The sequence below is a fragment of the Musca domestica genome, unplaced genomic scaffold (genome assembly GCF_030504385.1).
Source record: "Musca domestica strain aabys unplaced genomic scaffold, Musca_domestica.polishedcontigs.V.1.1 4, whole genome shotgun sequence".
In the NCBI taxonomy this organism is placed as follows: domain Eukaryota; kingdom Metazoa; phylum Arthropoda; class Insecta; order Diptera; family Muscidae; genus Musca; species Musca domestica.
This window is the reverse complement of record NW_026712328.1, coordinates 7,344,449-7,372,215: the sequence shown is the minus strand read 5'-3', so window position 1 is coordinate 7,372,215 and position 27,767 is coordinate 7,344,449. Positions and strand designations below refer to the sequence as shown.

At 36.4% G+C, this 27,767-nt stretch overlaps 1 protein-coding gene and 1 long non-coding RNA gene across 3 annotated transcripts in view; one reads left to right on the top strand and one right to left on the bottom strand.

The window, feature by feature from the left end:
- The window catches only part of LOC105261675 (cholesterol 7-desaturase nvd), a 616,447-nt gene that overhangs the window by 153,088 nt on the left and 435,592 nt on the right, over positions 1–27,767 (bottom strand). The window lies entirely within an intron of this gene.
- On the top strand, positions 11,725–13,078 carry LOC105262218 (uncharacterized). The gene is made up of 3 exons (XR_891714.3): positions 11,725–12,216; positions 12,272–12,428; positions 12,496–13,078. It is a non-coding gene; the product is annotated as an uncharacterized LOC105262218 (long non-coding RNA).

Here is a 27,767-nt window from a genome sequence, read left to right as displayed (position 1 = left end):
CTTCAGATTTAACATGGTACCAATTATAATTGCCGACATTTTCTTGGATTCGACACACCCTATTGGCTACAAAGGTCGTCCAAGTAGAGGGGGTTCTCTTCAACCAGGCAAGAACTATAGTCGAATCTGTCCAACAATAAATTTGATTAAATTCCAGATCTATTTCCCGAACAATAGTTTTCAATAGGTCTGATGCTAAAACTGATCCACAAAGTTCCAAGCGAGGAAGCGAAATTGATTTCAAAGGGGCGACTTTCGTTTTGCACGATAGCAAATTAACGAAGATTTTTCCATCGGGGGACTCGACACGTATATTTACTACCCCCGCGTATGCCTTTTCCGAGGCATCGGAAAAGACATGAAGCTCAACAGAAAATCCTGGAACATATTGAACCCATCTAGGTATCCCAATCGAGTTAACAAGCGGATATGTTTCGACAAAACTTCTCCATTCAGCCTCAGTAGCTGCCAGAAGTTGATCATCGCAACCAATGTTGTCCAGCCAAATCTTCTGCATTATCATTTTCGCCCTAACAATCACAGGGGGCCAACCAACCGACAGGGTCAAACAATTTCGCGATTGCCGAAAGAACTTCCCTTTTAGTGAAGTGTTTATTGACAATTGGACTCACTTCGAAGAAAAAACAATCTAAACGCGCATTCCACCTAATACCCAGTGGTTTAGAACTACTAGCTTCTACATACGATAAAAGCTGAGCATCTACCAAATTCTCAGGGGGGAAACGATCCAAAATAGCTCTATTATTCGCTGTCCATTTTCGCAGCTCGAACTTTGCCGACGATAGTGCCCTAATCAACTGGACCCTAGCTGCCAATGCAGTCTCGATGTCGTGAGCTCCTGCCAAAACGTCATCAACGTACATACATTTTCGCAATTTATGCGCCGCGAGGGGAAACTCTGACTCAGTGTCATCGGCCAGTTGAAGAAGCGTTCTAATCGCTAAATATGGTGCACAATTTACACCGAACGTCACTGTCTGTAGTTCGTAGTCTAGGACCTGTTTTGTTGTTGAATTCCGATACAAAATTCCCTGAAGGGGCGAATGCTTTGAATCTTCACGAACTTGCCTATACATTTGAGTAATGTCCTAGTTAAACACGAATTCGAAGATACGCCAACGGAGGATCAAAAGAACTAAATCTTGTTGTAACGTTGGACCTACGTGCAATATGTCGTTAAGACTCTGCCCATTCGAAGTTTTATTTGAGGCATTAAACACTACTCTAAGTTTCGTGGTCTGTTTTGCTAGGTTTATGACGGGGTGATGTGGTAGATAACACGAAAGGACATCCATAGAAGTATTTGCGGGTACCAGCCTCATGTGGTCAAGTTCTAAATATTCCGATAATACCTGGTCGTAAACTAGTTTTAATTCAGGCTTTTTTAATAAAGAATTCTCATTCCGATAATATTGTTTGAGGACGTTCGCTCGAGATTCTCCCAAATACCCGATAGTGCTAATCTCAGATTTAAGTGGCAGCGTAACGATATACCTACCCTCTGAGTCCCTACGAGTAGTCCGGACGTAATTCTCCTCACAAAAACGGTCCGATGGAGATAATATTTTGCGTTTAGGAGGCTCTTCGATTTCCCAAAATCGCAAAAGGGTCTGTTGGATTTTGTCTTCCTCTGCTACATCGACAGTAGTGGCAAATATTCGAACTTGTGTGGCTGGGATAGGACCCGTAACAAGCCAACCAAATACAGTATTTTGAGCAAGCAATGCTCCAGACAAAATGGGACGACAACCATCTAACAATATTTTTGGATAAAGATCAGTACCTAACAGCAGATCGACGGTACGAGATTCAAAAAGGTTAACATCTGCCAAGCGAAGATCGGGAATTTGTGACCTTAAGTCGGAATTAACCACAAACGAGGGAAGATTTCCAGAAATGGCACGCAAAACTAAAACGTTGGTTTCCAATTTCAGAGAAGGGTCGAAAGGACTGCTAATTTGTAAACGACAAGCTTTATTAGCCGTGGCCGAGAGTGAACAACTAACTCCTGAAATTACAGCATTCGTAGAACGAGCAGGGAGCTTCAAACGAGTTTGGAGTCTCTCTGAAATGAAAGAGGACTCGGAAGCAGGATCTATTAACGCCCTGGCAGGAAAAGAAACACCTAGATGAACAATATTCACCATTGCGGTACCTAAGAGTACAGCCTTGTTCTGCGCGGCGTGAAATACTTGGGGCAAGCAACCGGCGGATGTGCATGGCGCGCAATTTTCTGAATTAGGGGGGACAGTCGAAGGCGTAGCACTCGAATTTTGGGGGGCATTGCTAGTAACGGTGGAAGTTCGATTTGAATTACTAGAGGTAATATCATCCCGATGCAACAACGTATGGTGGGACTTGTTACACTTCGAACACCGACGTTTGCTATCACAATTATTAACTTCATGATCGTTCCTAAGACAGTTGATACAAAGATGATGACGTTTCATTACTTTGTATCGATCAGCGGGTGTGAAACTCTTAAAGCGGGGACAGTCATACAATTTATGAGGCTGATTTTGACAGATTAAACAATTTGAACCTTTCGAAGCGCGGGGAGAACGCGGTGGCTCTGGAATTCTGATATTTGAATGATGCGCTTGAACTTTACTATTATTTGACCGCTTAGACTGATCTGTAGCACGCATATCATGGAGGCACATGAGCGTACGTATGCGCTCAGTGAGGAAGGCATCCAAGTCCTTCCAGGACGAGAGAGAAGATTTATCCTTAACACTCTGCTCCCAAAGAGTCTGAGTAATTTTTGGCAATCTCTGGAGACACAAAAATACTAATATCGGATCCCAAATTTCCGTATTGACATCATACACGGACATCGAGGACAGGCATCCATTGATACCACGTTGGATCGACTTTAGTCCCGAACTAGTCTCACTATAGAGGACCGGAATATCAAAGGGTTATCATAAGTTTCAACTAGAGCCTTCCACGCGAGCTCGAAACTACGATTAATTAAGCTTCGATACAATCTCGCGAGCTTCACCAGAAGTCTTTCTAACCAGATGACAAAGTTTTTCAACGTCGGTAAGACGACCATTAACAATATATATAGCCGTAAACAAGTCCCTAAATGTTGGCCATGAGTGGAAATCACCTTCAAATATGTCCGTATCGCACGGCGGTAGGGCAAGGTTATGGACACAATCCAAATGAGAAACTTCCTCTGTAGTTCTAAAACTGGCACTATTATTTCTCACAATAGAGGAAAGCGGAGTTTGTATCTGCGAATGATTTTCGCGGGAAGCATGAGTCGAAGTACTCAAATTGTTGCCCGTAGCTTGCGAGTTTTGTATGGGCGACTTAGCTGAAGTCTCGCCCGGCGTTTCTATCAACGAAGCAACCGAACCACAAAGACTACCATTAATAGAGGAAGTACGATATTTTTTGAATTGCCCTGGCTTTCTATTAATTGCGGACTGGCAGCAGATTTGAAATGACGAATTGTATTTCTGATCAACCGCATAGATAACTCTTTCGTCGTCTCTACTGACGACATCATATAATCACAGCACTTTTCAAATTTGTCCTGTGCTTGCGTCCAAAGTTTTTCTAATGCACTAAGATGAGACTGTAGCGCATGAATATCGAGCTGGTCATCACGCATCGTATTGAAACGAGCATTAAACTGGATGACCGCATCCGAAGTTCTAGTGAACATATCAATTGGGGTGAATGACATTGTGAATAAATTTCCCGAAATCTGTACTACAAAAAGCAAGAAGGGAACGAAAAAAGCACGATTTGCTCAGATAATTTATACAAAATCCACGAATTACTGATTCTTTTTCGCACAATATACGAAAAAAACACAAAAGTTTATACAAAAACACCAAAAGTTTCAAAAAATCAACCGAGTTTTTCCAAAGTTCAAGAAAAATACCGAAAAGCTTCCGAAAATCTAACAAAACCGCACTATAGGGCCAAAGAAATCGAAAATTTTCGAGAAATAAATGCCTTGAACCTCTCACACAATAGTGAAATATCAAAAAACCGGTCTAAAATCACCAAAATTGTAATCTCCGATGAGATATTTAGCAACCAAATGCAAATATACGATGAAAAATGTGTGAAAATGTTCAAATAAATAATAAAAATTTCAAATATATATTCAAAAAATATCAATAAATAATAAAAATTTGTTAAATTGTGTAATTACCCAAAAAAAACCGTATTTTCGCGCACAAACAATTCAAAATATTCAAATTTTTATTATTTTCTACCGAAAATATTGAGATTTTATTATTTTTATTTCCACAGTTAACCTACTATTTTAAAAAATAAAAATTTTATTTAAAGTCTCCAAAAGTAATTAAAATTTTGAAATTCCAAACGAAAAATATCAATTTTAACACTTTTTATTTAAAAAAGTCGTATTGACCGATCGTAGGGTGTACGCGTTATTAATTTTTCCAAAAACGTTGTTTTCTAACACCCAATTATCATTCAAAAATAATCAAAAATAAAATTTGAAAAATTTTAATATTTTATATTGGTTCCGTTTATCGAGGTTCACCTGTAAAATATGTTAAGTTGCGTTTATCAAGGGTCACCTGTAACACGACAGACAATACCAAACGTATGTACGTATATGTGTGTAAAGCGGCTGACCGACTAAGCAACGATATTAACCGTATTATTTTTATGGCTGTACCAATTACAACAAAACCATTGCAATTGAAGTAAGTGTATTTTTTGGGGGTGATTTTAAATATTAAAAATGCAATTTTGCAAATAATTTAACAATTTTAAAATTTCAATTATACCAATCGATGGGGAATTTGATGCACATTAAAATGACACCGCACAACAATATTTTATTTTCAACGGAAATTCCAAAAAATACATTTTTTTCAATTATTTTGATTTTTCTTTATTTTCAATTTGCCGTCGGCAAAACAATATTTGCAAACTAGACGGAGGGGACGGGGCAAGCGACGCGTTGTAAGACGGACACAAAGAATATCAACGACGCGATTGTTGTTGTTTTTACACAATTTGTTTCGATATTTTTTCTTTTCTCTCTTCAAGAAAATTATTTATTTAAATTCACCGGCACTTTTTTCACTGTACGTACCTGATTGTTTTTGATAGAAACACGATGATGATGTTTAGGAGATGATATGGTGGACTGTATAGATGGTGATGATGATGATATGCTTTGCAATTAGAAGAAAAAAGAAGAAAACGATTACTTCTTTTACCAACAGCTCGTTCGTAATCCGGTACGAATGGACCAATGTTTGCGCCAATGCGGGGAAATATGCAAAGCTCAAACCAATAAATAAATAAAAACACAATAGGGGGGTTTTAGTTTTAAGAATAATGGCAAAAGCCGTATTTATTAATAATAATAATAAATAATAATGGTAAGACAGATTACCTGATTTGCACAATAGCGGGGGAGCGCGACTTCGTATCGACAGATAGAAGAGACGAGTGTAAAACCAACGATCAAAACATGAAGGAAGGTGGAGGCTTTGGAGCCATTCGCCACTCGTTGAAATCTGTTTACAGTTACGTTGACAGATCTAAACGAGGTTAATCATTTACAAATTAATTATGCGTTAACCCATTGTTAACGTTACAAAACAATAATTACCAATCTAAATTAAACACAGTCAATTAAGAGCTTTTACCAATGAAGGAGTTGAAGTAGTCCGCTATGCAGACGACTTTATTATACTTCTGAAGAAAAGAACCCTTGTGTCCGAGTCGGCTCTGAAACTTACATACAATTGGGCTAATGCAAGAGGTCTTAACGTAAGCCCCGAAAAACTAAGATATTACTTTCCATCATTAAAACCAAACTGGGGCACTTCGATGAACCAGTCATCCTGAACAAGACAATCAACATTTTCAGTACGCATTCTATGGGTACTAAGTCATACGGGGATGAAGGTAAATGGAAAAAACCGTTAAGGGAATTTCTAATTTCTAATAAATTTCTAATATAATATGTAGATAACTGCCCGTCTTCTTTTAATAATCTCTTAATCTATAGCGCTCAACATGAGGCGAGTGTTTTGCCCCTCTTTTCAACCTAACCTAAAGTTGTTAAAAGTTACAAAATAGGCTTACAGAATTGTGTGTTGCATAGTCGAGTCACTCGATTTCGAAAACAAGTTAATTGTGATTTCAATAAATACAATTGTTTTTCGATTTCATCGTGATTTTCTATTCCAATGTTACAGTTCATAAATAGCTTACAACGGTGAATATTTCTAACACTGTAGGTTTAAGTGACTTTGATATAAATAAAATAATAATAATATATATATTTTTTTATATTTTTGTAAAAAAAAGATGATTTTCTTTTGGATTACGCATTTTACAATGATCGTTACCAATTACTTTTAAACTAATTATTTATCAATCAGTTAACACTAAGTTTGTAAATTCGTAGTGTGATTTTGTGTTTTTTTTTTTTTTGAAAATTATTAAAAATGTGAAATTTATATATTTTATTGGGCTTTGTGTGTGAAATCAGTTTTTAAAATTATATTTTTATACCCTCCACCATACTATGGAGGGTATATAATATTGTCATTCCGTTTGTAACACCTCGAAATACTCATGTCAGATTCAACAAAGTATATATATATATATAGTATATATTCTTGATCAGCTTAAAATTCTAAGTCGATATAGCGATGTCCGTCTGTCTGTTCACGCTATCTTTCGAACGAATATAGATAGAAGACTAAAATTTTGCACACGTGTTTATTTTTCCAGTAAGCAGGTTTAGTTCGTAAATGGACCACGTCTTCACATAGCCCCCATATAACGGTAAATTTTTAAATTTTTCGAAGGCACAACAAGTTGCCAGATATTTCCAGCTCAATAAAAACAGCTTTTTGATTTTTTAATTTCACTGAAATTTTAAAGCCGGCTTAGGCTCTTTCTAACTTTTGAACTTTATTTTCAATTTCATCGTCCTTTTATATAAAACATAACGGTACTTAATCATAGATTTTGTTTTCTTAACACATCCTTAAAAATAACAATAACAATCCTTAAAAATACAGCTGTTAATCAGCTGATCTACTAAGCCTAGTTACAGGTGATCAATACAAGGGTAGTTCGCATGCATTAATTTATCGTAACATTGCAGTATTCATTACAAACTTTAACTACTAAATTTGAAACAATATCGGTGAATAATGTCGCTAAAATCATCAAAATACCGAATATCGGGAGGTACCGTTATATGGGGGCCATATGAAGACGTGGAACTGCACAGACAATTTTCTGTATTAGGCTGTAGTATCCCTTTCGAACTTCAAATACCCAATTTGAAATAATTCCGGTGAATTAACCTCGTATCCTACACTCTACCAAATTCATTCAAGATCTTCACTTACAGTCTATACAGCATAAAATTTCATCTGCGGCTTGTATACAAATTAATTATTATAGCAAAAATCATGATTCCAGTTCTATTCCTACAATATATATCAAATTTTGTACAATTTCGTACTTTTCATTCTGTATAAATTTCAACATTTCTCCTTTATCCATGTACCCCAAAAAAATGTACCAATTGGAGTACATAACTTAACGCATTATATCTGGTGCATTTAACTACTCAACATCAAAGACCCCCATTCCAAATTTAAATTTTTCAGCACTATATCCTCTCTAAATGCTAAATTTAATACCATTTAGAATATTTCCTACTTTTTTAGAAAATATTTTCCCATGGGGAGGTGACTGCCTACAAAAATATTAAATGTAGTAAACTTGGGTTCGCGTTAGCTGGTGCGGGACAAATCCAGTGGAGAAAATCTCAAAGCCCGGCTCCTTGCAAAACGTATCAAATTTAGAAAACTTTGATTCGCGTTAGCCGCTGTTGGAAATACTGAAAAGAGAAAATCCTACGAACCGGCCGAAGACCGGCTCTTACAACATGAAATAAACTTAGAATACTTGGTTCGGGATAGCCGGTGTCGAGGAGAAAATCTCAAGGGCGGCCAAAGACCGGCTACTTATATTGAGTTTAAAATATAGAAAACTTTTGTTCGCGTCACCCGGTATCGGACATACCCAGAGGAAGAAATCTCAATTTATGTCCGCATTCGTATTGGACATACCCATTCTGATGGGAATTATGTCCACTACTATCTGGGGATTATGACCGACATTTTCTGGGACATAATCCCCATTCCATTATGAGGGTTATGATCAAAAAAAGGTCATAATCCAATGAAGAGATTGAAGTAGTCCGCTATGCAGGCGACTTTATTATACTTCTGAGGGAAAGAGCTCTTGTGCAAAAGGTCCGAGTCGGCTCTGAAACTTACATACAACTGGGCTAGTCCAAGAGGTCGTAACGTTAACCCGGAAAAACTAAGATATTACTTTTCATCAGGAAAACCAAACTGAGGCACTTCGAAGGACCAGTCATCTTGAACAAGACAATCAACATTTTCAATAATGTTAAATATTTGGGTGTGATCCAAGACCCATATCTTCCAAGCGGAGGTCCTTGCGATTCAAGAGTGTGTGAATTGGCTTAAGCCAACACGATATCAAGATCGCCATAAATGCGACAACTGCATAAATTCAATCAACAACTATTGTCAAAACATACTATGGGTACCAAGTCATACGGGGATGATGGTGAATGGAAACAAGTAAAGAAGCTGTAAGTTCGGCCGGGCCGAACTTTGAATCTCAAAAACAATAAAATTCTTCAAAAATTCTGTTAAAATCTGCGAAACTTAAAAAAATCGGTGAATAATGTAGGTAAAATCATCAAAATACCAATATCGGGAGGTATCGTTATATGGAGGCTATACGAAGACGTGGAGCTGCACAGACCATTTTCTGTCTTAGGCTGTAGTATCTATTACGACCTTCAAATACCAAATTTTAAACAATTCCAGTAAATAATGTCGCTAAAATCATCAAAATACCGAATATCGGGAGGTACCGTTATATGTGTGCTATACGAAGACGTGGACCTTTCCCGACAATTTTATGTCAACATAAAATTCCAAATTTGAAAGAATTCCGGTGAATAATGTCGCTAAAATTAACGAAGTACCGAATATCGGGAGGTATAGTTATATGGAGGCTATACGAAGAGGTGGACCTGCACAGACAATTTCCTTTCAAAACCTGTAGTATCTATTACAACTTCAAATACCAAATTTGAAACAATTCCGGTGAGTAATGTCGCTAAAATCATCAAAATACCGAATATCGGGAGGTACCGTTATATGGGGCCTATACGAAAACGTGGTCCTGCACATACAATTTTCTGGCTTAGGCTGTAGTATTTACTACCATAAACAGTCAATTAAGAGCTTTTACCAATGAAGGAGTTGAAGTAGTCCGCTATGCAGACGACTTTATTATACTTCTGAAGGAAAGAACCCTTGTGCAAAAAGTGCGAGTCGGCTCTGAAACTTACATACAATTGGGCTAATGCAAGAGGTCTTAACGTAAACCCGGAAAAATTAAGATATTACTTTCCATCATTAAAACCAACTTGGGCACTTCGATGAACCAGTCATCCTCAACAAGACAATCAACATTTTCAGTACGCATTCTATGGGTACTAAGTTATACGGGGATGAAGGTAAATGGAAAAAACCTTTAAGGGAATTTCTTATAAATTTCTAATATAATATGTAGATAACTGCCCGTCTTCTTTTAATAATCTCTTAATCTAGAGCGCTCAACATGAGGCGAGTGTTTTGCCCCTCTTTTCAACCTAACCTAAAGTTGTTAAAAGTTACAAAATAGGCTTACAGAATTGTGTGTTGCATAGTCGAGTCACTCGATTTCGAAAACAAGTTAATTGTGATTTCAATAAATACAATTGTTTTTCGATTTCATCGTGATTTTCTATTCCAATGTTACAGTTCATAAATAGCTTACAACGGTGAATATTTCTAAATTTAATATAAATAAAATAATAATAATAACATATATTTTTTTATATTTTTGTAAAAAATAATTGATTTTCTTTTGGATTACGCATTTTAGACATTTTACCCTACTTCCAGCATCTTTGAGTTATCAATTATTCGTTTGAATTCGTTTGAAAGATAGTGCACCCATTTTTGTTAGTTAATGCTAGAAAAATTTCACCAATAAATACCGAAATATTTCAACACTAAAATATTTTTTTGGTCGACGCCCTTTAGCACAATTTTCAGGCAGTTTTTTGTTTTCGCAATCTTGAATCGCATAATATCGGTTAAACCTTTGACGCAATTTATTCGCACTTTTGGAAATGTTGTCAAATTTATTGCCTCCTCCCACCTGATTAAGCCGGAATATCACAGCGTTTTCAATCTTACAATATGAGGAACAGAATTATATATTGATTGCTTATCTTAGATTAATGAGAAATTACAGCACTTATAGTCGGCAAAATCTCCTCATGTATAAGGTCAGAGTTTGGAACAACTTGTGAAGGTGTCTCAATGACAAAAGTTTTCCACTTCCGGGAGATGTCTTAGAGACACCTATGACAAAACTCGTAAATAGCAACTTGAAACTTCTTTTTGACCACTCATCACTGCCAAATGAAACGAGTGCTGACCTCAATACTTTGCAACGGGGCATAAATAGTTGTTTATCTGCTATGTCTGATAATGACGTTGTAACTAATCAATGAAATTCTATTCTAGTGTTTCTTTGTAATCAACGTTTGCCAAATCTTATGGTGACACTCTGGGAACAGAGTCTTAAAGATAAGTCATCCTTAGTGGACCGAGCTCGATTCCTCCCTTACAGAGAGAATACAGGCGCTTTCTTACATCCGCGATATAAAAGGAAAAATTATTCAAACTCTTCAAATTCCCGAAGTGAAATCGGAGTTATATGCCTATATAAGCTATTATTTTGCCTACTATCTGCATTAACCTTTCCTCCTTTTCAGTCGACTCTTCTGTCTAACATGACCTATCTAAAATCTAATTGGCAGTTCGGCGACCTTTTAATTGCCGTTGCGTAAATATGTTGGTGGGTGCGGATTTGTATCTCCGTATTTTCTTATCCGAGGTACAACAAAATATCTTAGGTTACCTCTAGGAGCAAAATGTCATCTTCGGTTGGTTTCCCGGCATTTTTATCTATTGCGAGTCTTACATGCCAAACTTGAAATAATTTCTATTGTAGAGCTAGAATAACGAACTACAAATACCACATATTCATGGAAAAATGTGCAAAATCAAAACACCGAATATCGGAGGTACCGTAATATATATATATATATATATATATATATATATATATATATATATATATATATATATATATATATATATATATATATATATATATATATGTATATATATATATATATATATATATACTAGCTGAACCCGGTGCGCTTCGCTACCCCTTTTGATTTTTTGCATTCAAAATATAGTTGGTTAAAAATATATATGTTGGTAAAAAAAAAACAAAAACAAACAAAACAAACAAAAACAAAAAAAAAAAATTTAAAAAAAAAATATTCCACTACTTTAATGCGTAAATAACCAAAACCATTTGAAAAGCAGTAACATGACATACATACACCAAGGGGTTGTCCTTCGGATTTATTTAATTCATAGCAAATACCAAGCGTGCAGTAAACTGCAATATTTTAAAGTTGAGTGGCATTTCTATTGCAATTAGTGAATTCGAGATAGCAACATACTTCGCCGTAATAAGCGTCCCAGCTAACAATTTTTTCCGAGGGCTCTGATGTCCGATTTTTTGTAGAGATTTTCTGTCGTTTCTTCAGAAAAGTTTCCGAGTAATCTGCACATACTCGTTTCTTTTGTTTTGTTTGAACAAAACAAAGCTAAAGAGAAAAAAAACAGCGTATACAGAGAGTTAACTCTTTTTTGGCGAGAATTTCTAATGTTACTCCAGGAAAGTTTCCGAGTAATCTGCACATACTCGTTTCTTTTGTTTTGAAAAAAATTCTGACATTAGCAGAGAGTTAACTTTTTTCTGTTGAGATTTATTTTACCGTTCCTTTCGAAAAGTTTCCGAGTACTCTGCACATGCTCGGTTGAAATTATTTGAAGAATTTTGTGTATACAACTTTTTTGTTTTTTGATTATGATCAGTTTGTCGTCAGAATTTGAACGGAGCACGACTGCAGTGTGTTGCAGTGAAAAGTTCAAATGAAAATTAAAGGAAGATTTGGACCTTCAGTACCTTATGGTAAGTAAGCACCTTTCTACAATTACTACTTTTATTAATATCTTGAATTGTTTAGCTACGCCGTTTAAAAATCAACGCCATGACAATGTAAACACTTTTACATATGAAAATTTTAAACTTATTTTTCAAACTGGCGAGGTCAACGTTTTCGTGGCACGAAATGTACCAAAATACAGCTGTAAATGACATCTAATTTATTAGGCTCGTTAAAGGTTTGTATCCTTGTGTTTTAAACTCTTTGATAATGTAAATAATATTTTTTTCATTTTTATTACTTAGATGCGGCATTGGAACATATTCCGGAAACTATGGGAAGTGCCATATAAACCCATATAAAACATTTCTTCAAATCGGCTAAAGAAAGGCTTAACAAACCTTAAGCTGGGCCAAAATCGAACTCAGTCAACCTTAAACTCCTTTGTTCATCTGCGAATAAGCCAGCCGATGACTTGAGCCATCCAAATATGCGCTTTATATATTTCCACCCTTAATTATATTGATTTACATTGAATTGCAACTTTTTATGTTTTTTATATATTAATTTCCGTATTCCTTATATTTTACAAAAAAAACTGAATACAAATGTTCTGTCATTAAATTGAAAAATACAAACATAAACAATTATCTAAAAACTAGATAAAGTTTTATTATTTCTTTATGTTTTTCGATTACAACTATAAAATAAATGTAGATTTTTTTTTGCGAATTTCGTATCAAACATCCTATTATTTTCCGATTTTCGAATGAATTATTCGAATTTTTCCCGATTTTCGGATAAAACTATAGAATAAATTCAGATTTTTTTCCGAATTTCGAATCAAACATCCGAAAATTTTCAGAATTTCGTATCAAACATCCTATTATTTTCCAATTTTCGAATGAATTATTCGAATTTTTCCCGATTTTCGGATAAAACTATAGAATAAATTCAGATTTTTTTCCGAATTTCGTATCAAACATCCGAAAATTTTCCGAATTTTGTATCAAACATCCTATATTTCTCCGATTTTTCCTTTTTTCTTTGCCGAATTCTATACGAATTCGCCCCGAAACTCTTACGTTCTTTCAGAATTTTTTCCGCAAAATCTTTCAGAATCTTGGGCAATCTCACACAATTTTTTTCCGATTTCTTTCCGAATTCGACATCAGAGTCGGAAACTTGTGCAGAGTTTTTTTCCGAATTCGGAAGAAAATCGGAAAAAAATGTTTACTGGGGTATTTTAAATTAATTGTTGTGTTGTTTTTTTAGTGTTAGCCTAAGGCGTTGTGGGTCAATGGTTCATATTAAAATCATATCCCAATCTGATCCGATTTAAATATAATTAAAAAAAAAAAATACTTTTACATCAAATTCCGCCACACCTTTTATATTTCATTGAAATTGGTGCGTCAAATATGTGAAATCGGCCCAGAATATATATATATGGGAGCTATATCCAAATCTTAACTAATTTCCAATTAATTTGTCACATTTATTATTGTAACCAAATTCCGCCACACATTCTGAATTTCATTGGTATCGGTCATATATATCATGTTTGGTGCATAACATGTATGAAATCGGCCGAAACCCTCAACTGATTTCAATATAATTTGGCAATTTTTTCTGGTGCCAGATTTTGTCTCTTTCGCTTTGGGTGCATCAAATATGTGAAATCGGCTATAATCAAATCTGAGGGTATTTGAATATAATTTGTCAAATTTATTTTTGCACCAAATTTAGCCACGCCGAATTTCATTGGAATCGGAAATACGTATCGTGTTTTGTGCATCAAATATGTGAAATCGGCGGAAAATAGCTATATCCAAATCTGAACCGATTTTAATATAATTTGATTAATTTATTTTCACATCAAAACCCCGTTACATATTCGAAATTTCTTTGGAATCGAACATACATATCGTGTATGGTGCATAAAATACATGAAATCGGTCGAAAATATATATGAGAGCTATATCCAAATCTGAACCGATTTTAATATAATTTGACAAATGTATATTTGTTTTAATTTCCGCTACACATTCCAAATTTCGTTGAAATTAGAGATACATAGCGTGTTTGGTGCATCAAATACATGAAATCGGTCGGAAATATATATGGGAGCTATATCCAAATCTGAACCGATTTCAATTTAATTTGACAAAATCATTTTGGTTCCCAATTCCGTTACTTATTTTAAATTTCATTACAATTCGAAATACATATCGTGTTTGGTGCACCAAATACATGAAATCGGCCTGTATCTTTAACCAATCAGTAGATATGTGCATATAAAATCTAAATTTTTGGGAGGTACCTCCGATTCTGATGCTATATCTCCAGTTCCAAGTGCAAATTCAAAAATTTATATAGCCTATGTTACTTTCAGGCGATGTTGCAGTATATATGGAAATTTTCAGGAAAATCTATTCAGCGGTTTTCGAGTCCATAAATTACAAACAAGCATACAAACATTTTCCTCTTATATATATATATATGTATATATATATATATATATATATATATATATATATATATATATATATATATATATATATATATATATATATATATATTCACGTGTAGGTGTATAGAAACAATAGAAGATACCCTAGGGCTGAACACACACATCCCACAGAGCATTACGACATACGTAGATCTATCGGCAGAAAGAGTAGATGTGACTGATGAAACGCAAAAAAAATGGGGAATATATGATAAAGGATTCTTTCAAAAGCTTCAAACCATTTAGGCAACTGGAACAGATATTGTCTTCCCGGCTTTGCTCCATATAAATTTCGTCCAGCTAAGCCGGAATTATTAACGCGAGCACTTTCAATGAAAAGATATATACAGGGCGGTATGCATAGATATCGAAAGCGCGTTCAACAACGTCAGCACAGATACACTCATTCAATCCTTAAACAACTTCAAAGTTGACCGAGCCCTCAGGAACTGGACAAACCATATGCTAATTAAAATATGTATAACTTGCAGGCTATATGACGTTAACATAATGGACAACGTTGGCCAAGGAACGCCACAGGGAGGGATCTTATCTCCTCTACTGTGGGTTACTATAATAAACAGTCAATTAAGGGCTTTAACCGATGAAGGAATTGAAGTTTCCCGCTATGCAGGCGACTTTATTATACTTTTGAGGGAAAGAACCCTATCTTGTGCAAAAGTTTCGAGTCGGCTCTGAAACTTGCATACAAGTGGGCTAGTCCAAGAGGTCTTAAAGTAAACCCAGAAAAAGTAAGATATGTTAAATATCTGGGTCTGAACCTCCATAGGAAACTTAATTGGAAAAACCATATCCAAGGAAGTAAAGCTTATAGATGCTGGGGAAAGTGCAAAAGACAGCTATGGTTAAAAAATTAATACTAGAATATTACATTACGTTATTCTATATTACATGCACAAATTATTTTGACATGTTAAGCCCGGCAAATAAAAAAATAATAAAATCAAATAGTTTCAGTGTCCTAACTTGATTTCAAGTATCATGGTCCTCATTTTCAAGGTGGAGAGTATAAAAACACAGTTATAGAAAATAATGACAAATAAAAGTTTGAATAGTCCATAAGCGGAAAAATTCATAAATTGATAATTGACTTCTTTTATATATATATATACGTTATGCGCATCTGTTAAATGTACTATATGTACTTAAGTGAATATATGTTAATATATGTTCGAATTAAAGTGATTTTAACTATAATAATAGTACACTGAATTATATAATAATTTGGTACATATTTAACGCCCGATCATCGGAATTCTCTTATAAAGATAATTGTCGAAGAAGACATTTACTTACTTTAAATTTCATTACAATTGGAAATACATGTCGTGTTTGGTCCACCAAATACATGAAATCGGCCGAAAATGTATATGGGAGCTATATCCAAATCTGAACCGATTTCAATATAATTTGGGAAATCAATTTTTTAGATAAAATCTATCACACGTTTCAAATTTCATTGAAATTGGGGATACATAGCGTGTTTGGTGCATCAAATGCTTGAAATCGGTAGAAAATATATATGGGAGCTATATCCAAATCTGAAACGATTTCAATATAATTTGACAAATTTATTTTCGGATTAAATCCCGTCACACATTCCAAATTTCATTGGAACCGAACATTCATATTGTGTTTGAGGCATCAAATGAACGAAATCGGTCGAAAATATATATGGGAGCTATATCCAAATCTGAACCGATTACAATATAATTTGGCTAACTTATTTTTGTTCCAAATTCCATTACGTATTCCAAATTTTTAGACTGTATCTTCAACCAATCAATGCATATGTGCATATAAAATCTAAATTTTTGGGAGGTACCTCCGATTCTGATGCTATATCTCCAGTTCCAAGTGGAAATTCAAAAATGTATATAGCCTATGTTACTTTCAGGCGATGTTGCAGTATATATGGAAATTTTCAGGAAAATCTATTCAGCGGTTTTCGAGTCCATAAATTACTCCTCCTTATATTCGGTATTTTGATGATTTTAGGTACAATACTCACCGAAATTGTTTGAGATGTCGTATTTGAAGTTCGTAAAGTTCGTCTATACAGGTCCAGGTCTTCGTATAGCTCCTATATAACGGTACCTCCTTATGTACGGTATTTTGATGATTTTGGCTACATTATTCACCGTTTATTTCAAGTTTCGAATTTGAATATGGTAATAGCTTGTGACAAACAATGCCTATGTAGGTGCACGTCGTACAGGTCCTAATATAACTGTTATATTCGTTATTTAAAAATAAATTTTTGGCAAATGGTTTCTTTTTCGAAAACTTTCAAATTCGTTCTAAATGGTGGAGGGTATTCAAAGTTCGGCCCGGCCGAACTTACTGCTTTTTTACTTGTTTTAATCGACTCGATTTATTAACATCGAAGTGCCTCAGTTTGTACTGGTGAAAAGTCATATCTTAGTTTTTCTGGGTTTACGTTAAGACCTCTTGGACTAGCCCACTTGTATGCAAGTTTCAGAGCCAACTCGGACCTTTTGCACAAGATCGGGAGGTACCGTTATATGGGGGCTATATGAAGACGTGGACCTGCACAGACAATTTTCTGTCTTAGGCTGTAGTATCCCTTTCGAACTTCAAATACCAAATTTGAAACAATTCTGGTGAAAAATGTCGCTTAAATCATCAAAATACCGAATATCGGGAGGTGCCGTTATATGGGGGCTATACGAAGACGTGGACCAACATGGACCATTTACGAAATTAACCTGCCTACTGGAAAAATAAACATGTGTGCAAAATTTTAGCGTTCTATCTCTATTCTTTCGAAAGATAGCGTGATTACAACAGACAGATGGACAGACAGTCAGACATCGCTAAATCGACTAAGAATTTTACGCTGATCAAGAATATATATACTTTGTTGGGTCTGACATGAGTATTTCGAGGAGTTACAAACGGAATGACAATGTTAATATACCCTATTAACATGGTAGGACAGTAAAAAATGTTTCATAATAAGATGTACATGATGAATTCGATAAATACGGGAATAATCTAGGCAAATACTTGAAAGACGCCAATATGTGTTTTCTAAGTCGAGTAGGTCGATTGTGTCGCATTGTAATTTCAAACGCTTAGCTCGATAGTTTTCATACTTGGAGTATAAGTTTCCAGTAGGACTGTCGAGTGTGAGTCACTACTGCATTGACTATAGTTCTCAAGAGAATTTAAACTTATTAAGTTATCAGGGCCTGAATTAGTTCCTGCACCGAACGTTAGATATTGCACTGAAGTATATAAAACCTCATCAACGTCATTTGCAAAAAATACTCCCAATCCACCTACTATCGTAGTAAATGATACACACTTAAACCCTACAGTTGCTCTAAATGAGGACTTTAATCAACCGCTTTTTTACCAGTTGTTGCGCCTCGTAAAACTGTATTTTTATCTAGGCTGCACTCAAATACTTCTGATGCTGAACTGATGCTATTCGTAACTACGTGAAATCTAAATTAACCGATCTGTCAGATAACGATATAAATGTATTCAAATTTAGTTCCCATTGACTATTGTCAGTAACTCGTTTTGGCCCGATGGTGTCTTAGTGAAAGAATTTGTTTTCAGAGAACGCACAAAAACCCCTAGAACTGTGAATATACCAACAGTATCAAAAAACTAAATGATGCTATATCTATATTATATCAAAATGTAAGAGGTCTTAATACTAAATTGAGTAATATTTTCCATAAAAGTTTCTACTGTGAACATAAAATAATTGTTTTTACTGAAACTTGGGTCGAACCAGATATTCTAGATACAGAAATATTTCCCGATAATTATCTAATTTTCAGAAAGGATAGATTGAATAAGAAAGGTAATGTGGTTCTGATTGCAGTCCACCACTCGATTCCTTCGGAAGCTGTCGATATTTTTGTCGACCCAAATAATGATTTTTTTTTGTGCACAGTCAATATTTTTTGGTAATACAATATATATAACCTGCTCAACCCAATTCAGGTTTTTAAACTTACTTAAACCACGCTGATCTTATTGGAAAAGTCTCATCTTTGCTTACAGACAACTCTATTTTGATCTGCATGGGTGATTTTAATCTTCCTAATGTTTCTTGGGTCTTGGGTGATAATAAATTGGATTATTTACCCTTCATTTACCCAGTTGTAGTCGACGCTTTTGGGGATAAGATTTATGAACTTTATTTATACCAAGTAAATTTTATACTCAATGATAATGAACGACTCCTAGAAGTCCTCTATTTGTAATTCCTGAGAATACATATCATCCAACGCTCTTTTTAAACCTTGAATTAAGGAACATTAAGGAACAATACCTTATCTAATAGGCGTAATTTTACGAAGGCCAATCTACCCTTACTACGCTCTCTCTTATTATGATCGATGTGGTGCATCAATGCCGATATTGATTCATGTGTTTCTAAATTTTATGAACAGCTCAATTTCACTCTAGCTAGCTCCGTACCAATGGCAAAATGATTAATTGACGAAGGTCCTGCTTGGTTTAAGCATATATTAAGGCGTCAACGCAATATTAAAAATAGATTTTTTAAAAAATTCAAAAAATCTAACACTTTCGTAAATTATTCAATATATTCCATGGCAAGAAATAGATATTATTCGGAAAACTCCAAATTTTATTCTCAGCATTTAGCCCAAATGCGGCTGAATTTAATAAACAATTATAGGAATTTCTTTAAATTTGTAAACTCTAAAAGAGAGCTCAGAAATTTCCCTCCAGCATGAATCTTGGTAGTAAAAAGTCTTCAGACAATCTTGAAATTGCAAATTTATTTACTGACTTTTTACAGTCTTCCTATACCCAGGGCATATCTATAGGCCCTTGCGAAATTCATACCACTATATTTAATCACTTTCCCTGTATTATCTTAACCGAAGACGATGTCTTAAAGGGTTTAAAGACATAACGCTCCTCATTTTCCCTTGGCCCTGACGGTGTTCCAACCTATATTTTAAAATTTTGTGCTAGTGAATTATACTTACCTTTGACTAAAATATTTAATACTCCTTGAATATAGGTTATTTTTATAAACAACAAACAGACGCTATTTATACAGACTTCAGTAAAGCCTTAGATTCCGTAGTGCATAAGCTTTTGCTATATAAACTCGATGCTATGGGTTTTCCAACTGCTCTATTAGGCTGGATTTCATCATACTTGGAGGGTCGTACCCAAAAAGGTATTTTCAATTATTAGTTTTCCAAGAATATTGTTGTTTCTTATGGCGTACCTCAGGGTAGACATTTGGGTCCTTTACTTTTTGTTCTGTATCTTAATGATCTCCCGGATCACATTCGACTCTCTAAAATACTAATGTATGCTGATGATGTGTAGTTTTACCTGCATACAAATTCCCTTGACGATTCGACTTTCTTACAGTACGATTTACATACCCTTGTGAACTGGTGCAGTGCCAACGGTATGTCCCTTAATCTTAAGAAATGCAAAAAAAATTTCCTTGAATAGATCTCAGCCAATACATTCTAACTACTTTATCGGTTCATACAAATTAGAAAATGTTGATTCCTTTATTGACCTCGGTGTAATCTTAGATCCTAAACTACGTTTTCATTTACATATCGACTCATCTATATTCTTAAAAGAAAGTTGTGTTAGTTACTACGCTTATAACTTTAGAACCGCTGGACTGATTTTAACGATTCATACAAATTCGGAATTGTCTCTTTTCCGAAAAGGATTTTCATTTTGACTTCTGAAGTGTACAATCGTAATGTTTTATTTTGAATGTTTTTTTTTTCTATTTTAACTTAATTTTTTCGAATTTACATTTGTAGTGTTTTTTATATTTTATTTTTGAAGTCGAATATTAACCAATTTTTATACCCTCCACTATACTATGGAGGGTATATTCATTTTGTCATTCCGTATGTAACTTATCGAAATAATGATCTTAGACCCAACAATGTACATATATACTTGATCAGCGTAAAATTCTAAGACGATGTGTGTCTGTCACGCTATCGCGCTATCAATCACGCTATCTTTCGAACGAATTGAGATAGAAGGCTAAAATTGTGCACACATGTTTTTTTGCCAGTAGGCAGGTTAAGTTCGCGAATGGGCCATGTGGGTCCACGTTTTGAAGTTCGAAATGGATACTACAGCCTATCCCAGAAAATTGTCTGTGCAAGTCCACATCTTCGTATAGCCCCCATATAACGGTACCTCTCTATATTCGGTATTTTGATGATTTTAGCGACTTTATTTCCCGGAATTGTTTCAAATTTGGTGTTTGAAGTTCGAAACGGATACTACAGCCTAAGACAGAAAATTGTCTATACAGTTCCACGCCTTCGTATAGCCCCCATATAAAGGTAATTCCCGATATTCGGTATTTTGATGATTTTAGCGACATTATTCACCGGAATTGTTTCATATTTGGCATTTGAAGTTCGAAATCAATACTACAGCCTGAGACAGAAAATTGTTTGTGCAAGTCCAGGTCTTCATATGGGCTCCAAATATCAGTACCTCCTTATATTCGGTATTTTGACCATTTTAGGTACAATACTCACCGAAATTTTTTCAGAAGTCGTATTTGAAGTTCGTAATGGAAGATACAGTCTGTACAGAAAATTGTCTATACAGGTCCAGGTCTTCGTATAGCTCCTATATAACGGTACCTCCCTATGCACGGTGTTTTGATGATTTTACCTACATTATTCACCGTTTATTTCAAGTTTCGAATTTGAATATGGTAATGGCTTGTGACAAACAATACCTATGTAGGTGCACGTGGTACAGGCCCTAATATAACGGTTATATTCGTTATTTTAAAAATGAATTTTTGGCAAATGGTTTCCTTTTTGAAAATTTTCAAATTCGTTTTAAAGGGTGGAGGGTATTCAAAGTTTGCCCCGGCCGAACTTACTGTTTTTTTTTACTTGTTTTAATTGACGCGATTTACTGAGAACTGAAATTGAAGCAGGGTTACATTGAAGTGTAGTACCGAATTATGTGGTGGCGAAACGGAATAGATGTTATCGAAATAATTTAACTCGGCCAAAGTTAAGTCAAAATGGCTAAAAAATCATGAAAAAACAAATCTCATTGCAAAAATTCTCAAATGCTGAAAAAATGGAAAAAAATGTTAATGGAAATAAAATAACTGTCCATTCTATTCACAAAGTTCGTAAGGACCTTTCATTGCACAAGTTGAAGTTATTTTCTTTTTATACCCTCCACCATACTATGGAGGGTATATTAACTTTGTCATTCCATTTGTAACTCCTCGAAATACTCATGTCAAAGACCCAAATATACATACTTTATATTCTTGATCAGCGTAAAATTTTAAGTCGATTTAGCTTGTCTGTCTATCTGTCTGTCTTTTGTAATCACGCTATCTTTCGAATGAATTGAGATAGATGGCTAAAATTTTGCACACATGTTTATTTTTCCAGTAGGCAGGTTGAGTTCGTAAATGGACCATGTATATCCACGTTTTCATATAGCCCCCATATAACGGTACCTCCCAATATTCGGTATTTTGACGATTTTAGCGACATTATTCATCGGAATTGTTTCAAATTTGGTACTTGAAGTTCGAAATGGATACTACACCCTAAACCAGAAAATTGTCTGTGCAAGTACACGTTTTCGTATAGCCTCCATATAACGGTACCTCCCTATATTCGGTATTTTGATGATTTTAGCGTCATTATTCACCAGATTTGTTTTAAATTACGTATTTAGAGTTCCTTATAGGAACTACAGTCTGTGACAGAAAGTTTGCTATGCAGGTCCAGGTCTTCGTATAGGCCCCATATATCAGTACATCCCTATATTCGGTATTTCGACGATTTTATTTGGTATTTTTAAAATTTTAACAGAATGTTTTAAGGATTATATTTATTGAAAATTTCCAAATTCGTTCCAAATGGTTTTATTGCCTTGAAATCTGAATGAGTAATATTTAAAATGAAATGAGTGACCTACGTGGACCTACTTCTTTCATATGACAATAATTCGTCCAATGAGAACTCAAAATCAAAACTCATTGGGACTGCAATCTTTGAAATACCGAATATAAAGCGTGCAAAATGGTATGATGAATTGGACATTTAGGAAAAGAAATCGCTTTTGCATGACATGATAAGGGTACACCCCTATTTTAAGTATAGTTTATATTTTAACCATTTTTTACTCACACTCATTTTAGCAAAAGTTGGTAATTTAAGAAGAAACCATCCTCGCAAAAAATGATCACGTTTTGGTGTAACAATCATATAATTTGAGCTATGTTCCGGGTCTTCAACATCTTTTTTCAATTTTTAGGCTTTTATTTGGCATCTTTGTTTCTAAGGGTGTAAAAAACTTTCCATAATATTTTCAATTTTCGGAGTAGAGTCCATCTTGGTCTTGACCACATTTATCAATTGATTTGGCTAAAAAATTATATTTAGGCTACTCTGGGGTAGAGAATCGTCTTACAGATAATTGTCCACATAGGCATTTATTTGAGTGTAGTTCCCACGTTAATGTACCCCCAAATCCACTTTCCCAACAAATGTTTGGTCAGAAAATAAAATTTAGTATACTATTGAATTTGAAACTCCCAAGAGAATATTGGTTGGGAACTTAGATGTGGGATGTACGTCTACATACCATAAACTCTGAAATGTCAAATTGTGGGAGAAACATGAAAAAATCACGAATATTAATTTCTTTGATCGTTCTTGAATTATACTATGATGAAAAATATGGACTTAATGGGTTCTCCAAGGCACAATTTAAATGACAAAAATAAATAAATTCCTATCTTACGATAATTGGTGTAAAGAGCAATTATCTTTGACTATTTTGAAATCATTCCGCCCTCAATTATGAGGTGGACAACCTGAGGGTGTTTGTCAGTTCACCTACCAGGCGCGTCCCCACTGGTGGATAGGGGGGGGGGGGGGGGGGGGGTGTGGATGACCGCACTGTTTTGCTCGTACCAGGGCGCCTAGTGGCGAAATGGTATGTAGCGGAGCAGGGCGATCATCCGTCCCAGGAATTTTTTCCTGCGGACACATCCTGTCTTCATCCAACGATCGTGAGCAAAACTCTCCCGTAGATGTGGGTGGCTTGGCATCCGCGGTCGAAGGTACTGCTACAAACACACAGCCCTCGGGCAACAAGATAGACGGAGAGGCTGATGAACTCAAGGGAGGCGTACGCTCGACCCAACCTTCAATGACAGGTAGCGCCTCAGACTCTGAGTCCGACAACAGCAGCAACAATACTACCGTTCTGCGAATCCCAAGTGAGGAGGAGGCGCACAGAACGATAGAAGAAGTGAGCGACACCCTAGCGAAGCTCACAACTAAGGCTAAAAGGCTGTCTGGGGCCCAGCGTCGAAAGCTCAAGAGGCAACGGAACAGCAAAAACGAAGGGAACCAAAAATACTCCCCCCACTCCGTTTGGAGACAGGGAAGAGGATCAGGTCCCCTGAGGAACAGAATACTGCGAAGCCGGGGAAAAAGAGAAAGAGCTTCCCACCTACTGGTACGAAGCCGCCATCGTATGCAAAAGTCGCCAGGAAACACAATAGGTTCAGGCAAACTATCAAAAGACCATTTAGAAGAGATAGAGGAAATGGTCAACAGCAAAATCCTGGATCACATCTTGGAAGGTGGAGATCCAATCCCTATCATGAGCAGTGGGATTAAGAACAATAAAATGTTCTTTAATCTCGCTGCTCCTGCTAACACCGCCGCCTTAGTCTTAGCAGGAAGTCTTTCAGTGGGAGGAGAAGAGGATGGCACCCTCCTTGTGATAGGGATTGACGATCTCTCCATGGCTAGTCTGACAAAGACCAAGGGCATAGCATTCTTCGTCTCGAACGCGGTCCGTTTCAAGAATAACAAGGTCAGCATCGGAGACGAAGGACCCAAGGGAGACAGCGAGGAGGGGGAGAGATTGAAGTCATCCAGATCAATCTTCATCGGAGCAAGACGGCAGCAATAGCTCTGATGAAATTAATAAATACAGGTAAGTACACATTGGTTTAATTCAGGAACCCTGGACAGTTCAGAACAAGGTCTCTGCACTAAACCATATTAACTAGCAACTGTTTTATGCTAACACAGGGTGTCGACCGAGAACTTGTATAATATGTCATCATATTATATTATAGGACGCAACAGTACTGAGGCAGGGGAATGGCAACATATACCTGGCGTCGGTATACCTACCGTTCGACGCGCCGACATTACCACCCACGTCGGAACTGCAGCGGCTGGTGAGCAAAACAAAACAAACATGTAACGAAATACTAGTAGGTAGCGATGCTAACTCACACCACATTGCGTGGGGTAGTACTAACACTAACAAAAGGGGCCAGTCCCTACTAAATTATCTAAATACTAATGACCTAACAATTCTTAACATTGGGAATAAAGCGACCTTTGTAAACAAAATTAGGGAGGAGGTTTTAGACATCACTTTTTGTTCAGGGAATCTTATAAACGACATCCAGAATTGGAGAGTCTCGGAAGAGCACTCTTTCTCGGATCACAGGTATATAAGATTTGAACTAACACGGCCTCCGCCGAACCCAATACATTTCCGGAACAAATCCAAGACTGACTGGATGAAGTATAGGAGACTAGTTAGACAAAGGCTAGGGCAGAGTAACAATGAATGCCTAAGCATAGATGACATAGACAGAGATGTTAATAGCTTAACGGAGACCCTAGTAAAGTCTTTCGAGGAATGCTGTCCACTTCGAGAGAGGAAATCCGTCCTACGAAAAATCCTGGATGACAGGGGATATTAGTAACAAAGGAAAGGAGGTCCGTAGGCTTTACAACAGAGCTCGACGTAAAAAATTGGCAATTCTGAGACAGCTACCATAATAAACTCAAATAATACAACAAAATAGTCAGAACAGCTAAACGAAATTCCTGGAAGCTTTTCTGTGAACAGGTTGAAAGCGTGAATGATGTTTCAAAAATAAAAAATTTTCTTTCAAAAACCCATACACAAGACGAGATAATGGGGGATGATATGGGTAACAAGATGGAAACAATAGAGGAAACCCTAGGGCTACTGATGAAAACACACTTCCCACCGAGTGTGACGACAAACGTGGATACATCGGAACATAGAAGGAATGTGACGGAGGAAGCCCCAAAAATTGACGAATCGATGGTAAAAGAAGCCATCAAAAGTTTCAAACCGTTTAAGGCAACGGGACCAGATATTGTCTTCCCGGCTCTGCTCCAAAAGGAAGTGGACGCTATTTCGTCCAACTTAGCCGGAATTTTCAACGCGTGCCTAAAGTTTGCCCACACTCAAAAAGCCTGGCAGGAATCCAGGGTAGTTTTTATACCCAAACCTGGGAAGGCAAGCTATGCAATACCGAAGTCTTATCGACCGATAAGTCTAACATCGTTCTTACTCAAAACCATGGAACGCATAATCGATACCATGATCAAGAGCAGGACTGCAAACGATATGCTTAAATATAAACAATACGCATACGTTAAAGGGCGTTCAGTGGAAACCGCTCTACATGAGGTGGTACACCACATCGAGAGCACCTTCGATAAAAAGATGTACACATTAGCAGTATGCATTGACATCGAAGGCGCTTTCAACAACGTCAGCACGGATACACTAATCCAATTCTTAGATAGCTTTCAGGTCAACAGGACCCTAAGGGACTGGATAAACCATATGCTAAGGAATAGATGGATAAGTTGTGGGCTATATGACGTCATCATGAGGGACAAAGATATTATCACCCCTCCTATGGGTTACTACCATAAACAGTCTCCTAAGGACTTTAACCAACGAAGGTTTTGAACCAGTCTGCTATGCAGACGATGTTATAATACTGCTGAGGGGAAAGAACGCTAACTTACTGTGTGTGAAACTTGCATACAACTGGGCTAGACCGAGAGGTCTCAACGTCAACCCGGAAAAAACTGAGATATGTCTATTTACCAGGAAAAGGAAACGGGGTCTTTTCGAGGAACCGGTTTTCCTGAACAGGACAATCAATATTTCCAATAAGGTTAAATATCTGGGTGTGATTCTAGATAGAAAACTTAATTGGAGGGACCACATCCAGGAAAGAGCAAACAAAGCTCATAGATGTTGGGCAAGGTGTAAAAGAGCTATAGGCTCTAAATGGGGCTTCAATCCAAACATGATACACTGGCTATTCAAAAGGGTGATTAGACCTATTCTAACTTACGCGTCAATAGTCTGGTGGACAGCCATGGATAGAAAGTGTAATACTAAAATACTACAGAAAGTCCAACGAATGTGCAGCTTAAGCATCTGCGGGGCAATGAGGACAACACCAACTAGGGCACTAGAGACATTACTATTTCTTCACCCGATAGATATTCAGATTCGGTATGAAGGCTCAGGGCGACGGACGAGTGGATAAGCAAAGGCCACACTACATACCATCAAAGAATCTTACATGTAACAACGGGAGAATCAATAGAAAACTTTGTATCGGACCGGATATCTGAATCTATTGTAGCTACCTCTTGTGAAACATTAATCCCAAACAGAGACTCGTGGATCAACGGATTCCCATCACAGATGCCGAATGTAACTGCTGTTACACAGATGGTTCAGTGTTGGGGGAGAGAGTAGGACTGGGTCTTTTTATCGAAGAAACTAATACCGAAATCTCTTTCCGCGTGCCCGATCACAATACGATCTTACAAGCGGAGGTCCAGAGTACAGAGTGTCTGAACTGGTTAAATGCTAACACGAGACCGGCTATCGTAAACGTCCTAACGAACAGTAAGATAGCCATTAACGCTATAACATCCAAAACAGTAACTTCAAGAACTGTATTGGAATGTATAAACTCAATCAACACTACTCTCAACACGGCTTAGTTCGCATTATATGGGTACCAGGTCATAACGGAGTTAGAGGTAACGAGATAGCAAACTCGCTCGCTAGAACGGGCAGGGAATTAGCAGCAGTAAACTAAGACAATCCACTGCCGCTAAATGCGTCACGTCTAATGTGACGGGCAAAAAACGC